Consider the following 3,813-nt stretch of genomic DNA (forward strand, 5'->3'; position numbering starts at 1 on the left):
AAGGAGAAATGAAGTCATAAAGTATATGACAACATGGATGAACTGGGAGGACGTTATGTTGAGTGAAGCAAGCCAGACACAAAAGGACACATACTGTATAATTGCATTGCTATGAACTAAATATATTGTGTAACATATTGTATGATTCCATTTATATAAAATGCAAATATAAATCAATTTATAAAGATGAAATTTGATTAGTGGTTATATAGGGCTAGGGAAGGCATGCTAAGGGGTGTAGAGTTTTTGTTTTTGGAGTAATGAAATAATTCTAAAATTTGTGATGCTGAGTGTACAACATTGTGATTATACTAAAAGCCACTGATTATACACTTGAGATAGATTGTATCGTATGTGACTATATTGCAATAAAATAATAAATAAATAATTGTGCAAGAATAGCCAGAAATAACAGCAATGTACAATAGGGGAAACAGAGAGACTGAGAGGTGAAGAATTTTCTTGTTTGTTTCTATGTTTTTTGTTTATTATTATTATTACTGAAATAATGAAAATGCTCTAATAATGATTGAAGTGATGAATGCACAGCTATGTGATTATACTAAATACCATTGATTGTACACTTTGGAAGAATTGTATACTTAATATGTATCAATAAAATTGATTCATTAAAATAAATAAATAAAATTGAAAAAACTAAAAAAAATTCTTTATGCGTGCTCACTTCAACAACACATATACTAAAATTGGAATGCTACAGACAAGATTAGCATGACCCCTGCACAAGGATGGCATGCATATTTGTGAAGTGTTCCATAATTTTAAAAAGCTAGAGAATAATCTAGGGACTGAATAACACAGTGAACCCAGAGGTGGATGAGAATTGTGATTGAGGGTACAGACAGATGCAAGAGTGTCCTTCTGTGAGCTAGAGCAGATATATATCACTATTGAAGGGTGGTAGGAATGTGGAGAAACATGGGAAAATACAATTGGTATGATCTATGGACTGTGGGTAACAGCAATACTGTAATATTCTTGCACCAATGCCAAAGATGTACTGTGTTGATATTGAGGAGGTTGGGAAAAAGTGTGCCTAATGTGTACTATGGACCACGGTTGGTGGTAATAGTCTGATGACATTATCTCATAATTTGTGAAAAATGTTCTACCATGGTGTGATGCATTGATGAAGGGGTGTTGTATGGGAATTCTACACATGTGTATGATTGTGTTGTAAGTTCACAACTTCTGTAATAAAAATATTTTTAAAAATAATAATAGGATGGGTTGGGGGAAAATATACCAAATGTAAGATATAGTTAGTAGTGAGATTTTTGATGATATTCTTTCATAATTTGTAGCAATATTTTCTCAACAATGCAAGGTGTTGGTGGTGTGTTGATGTGTGGGACCCCTGTATGATATTATGCATGTTTGTTTTATAAGTTCACAACTTTTACTATACACTTATTGTTTATGTATGTTCATGTATGAAAAATATACATCAATAAAATTTTAAAAAATACAACCAAACTTTAAAAAAACTTTATGGACATTTAGTCAATCATTTATTAATTCATTCCACAGCAATATTTATTGAGTGTGGTGTTTTGAAGCTATATGAACCCCAGAAAAAAACACGTTCATTAACTTAATCCATTCCTGTGGATGTGAATGCATTTTAAGTAGGACCTTTTGAAGTTACTTCACTTAAGGTATGCATGACCCAGCCCAATCAGGATTGGTCTTAGTCTATTACTAGAGACCTATATAAGCAAAATGCATTCAGACATGAGAAAGAGAAAGCCACCAATTGAGCAGCCAGAAGCTAAATGTCAACAGAACTGGAAGAGAAAGAAGACATCAGGAGACACTGCCATGTGCCTTGCCATGTGACAAACTGGGACCAAGGATTGCTGGCAGCCAGCCCCAGAACACCACAGTCTTCAGGGAGAAAGCATCACCTTGATCATCCCTTGATGTGGACTTACTTTTAGCCTCAAAACTGTAAGCTAATGAATTCCCATTGTTTAAGTGGACTCATTTCATGGTATTTGCTTGAGCAGCCTAGGAAACTAAAACACTGGGCATTTGCTATGTGCCATGGACTAGGCCATGTGCTTAAGATCCAGTGGCAAATGAGCATTCTGGTGGAGAAAACAATCATTAAAAATATAATTCCAGCTATGATTTATGTGTTTCTTGAAGTTGATTCTACTTCCAGATTGGTTTCCATTATCTCTCATTACCCTCAGCTAGGGTGTTTTTGGGTAATACAAATGCACTGATCATAGGCAGTGACAATGTCTTTTGGGCCCAGTAATTTTTGAAGGTATAGTATGAAAATACAGCTTAACTTTTGATTTTTCAGGTCTCCACCCTGCAATCCAATAGAACTTAGTATTTTCAAAGAAGCAGCTTTTGAGAAGTTGTGAAATAAGTTCCCCTGAAGCTTGGCACCCTGGGCAACGTTACAACTGTTGCTTGAGATTTTATTTATAATGTATGTGTATGTGTGTGTGTGTATAATATGTATATATGTGTGTGTGTGTGTAAAATATGTATGTGTATATATATGTGTTGAAATACATATGTATATGTATATACACACAATTTTGTAACTTATGACAAGTTATATAATGACCTGTATCTGTCATTGCAGTATTATCCAGGACAATTCTTAAGTCCCTAAAATGCCCCCATATTACACTTATTTTTCCCTCTTTCTAACCTCAGAACCTCCAGTGACCACTGCCTCCACATCAATGATAAGTGTTCTTCCATTGCTAGAATCACAATAAATCTACAGTAGAATAACAGTAAGTCTACTCTAATCCATAGTTCATTCCCCAATTCTGAGAACTCTGGGATGGTGATGCCCACTCTGCCTCTAACTGAAAGGAGGCTTCGATCCCATGGGGCAGATTGATGGGACTATCTTGCTTGCAGTTGCAGACTCTTTGTTCCTTGGGATGGGCATTGTGCACCATCATCCCCTTATTAGTTGTCCTGGGCAAGTCCAATGAATTATACAGTAGGTGTTGCAATTCTGTTGAGATTCAGGGCCTGACTGGCACATAGAAAGCCCAAAGATGTTAGTCTCTTGGACATAAACCTATCAACTCTAGTACTAACTATAGGTTCAAATAGAAGGGGCAGAAGAGACGTGTAGGGAAACCACAAGTGAGTCCAACTCTGTCACATTGGGGAACATACATTCCAAAGGAGGCCCACTGGTAGGGTGCCAAACTCCTGCCCTGCCTATAGTGTCTGGATGTCTCCAGAGCCCTCAGGAGCCGTTATTTGAGGCAATATTTACTGTGGCCTTAAATGAGATCCTGCTGAGGCGTGCATAAGTGTAACATTTGGAATGACCTCCTGACTCACTTTGAAGACTCTTAGCCATATACATTCATTTTTCTTTGCCCTTTTCCCCTTTTGGTCAAGGTCTTTTTCTAGTTGCATTACTAGTTGGTGCTTGGTAGTAATCCCTTGGTGCCAGGGAGGCCCATCCCTGGGAGTCATGTCCCATGCCAGTGGAAGACAATGCATTAATATGCTGAGTTTGGCTTAGAGAGAGGCCACATTTGAAAGGAGGCTCTCAGGAGGTAACTCTTAGGCACCCTATAATACTCAGCTAGGTTTCAATTTCAAAGTAAGGGTTCATAAAGACAATCATCAATATCAAGGTCCTGTCAATGGACCATCCTTCTTCACTAATCACTGCCCCTGTATTAGAGAATGTGGTAATGCTGCCCAGGATGGGAATTCAATATTCTTTTGGTTATTGTGTGAATCTCCACCCACTGTGACAATGCCCCATGAACTCTTGGACACATTTATATGCCT

General features: G+C 37.3%; 1 non-coding gene across 1 annotated transcript; it reads left to right on the top strand.

Moving 5' to 3' along the window:
* Positions 1-677: 677 nt before the first annotated feature.
* Positions 678-784, top strand: LOC111759569 (U6 spliceosomal RNA). The gene has a single exon (XR_002793509.1). It is a non-coding gene; the product is annotated as a U6 spliceosomal RNA (small nuclear RNA).
* The last annotated feature ends 3,029 nt before the right edge of the window (positions 785-3,813 follow it).

Source organism: Dasypus novemcinctus, chromosome X, assembly GCF_030445035.2.
Source record: "Dasypus novemcinctus isolate mDasNov1 chromosome X, mDasNov1.1.hap2, whole genome shotgun sequence".
Classification (NCBI taxonomy): Eukaryota; Metazoa; Chordata; class Mammalia; order Cingulata; family Dasypodidae; genus Dasypus; species Dasypus novemcinctus.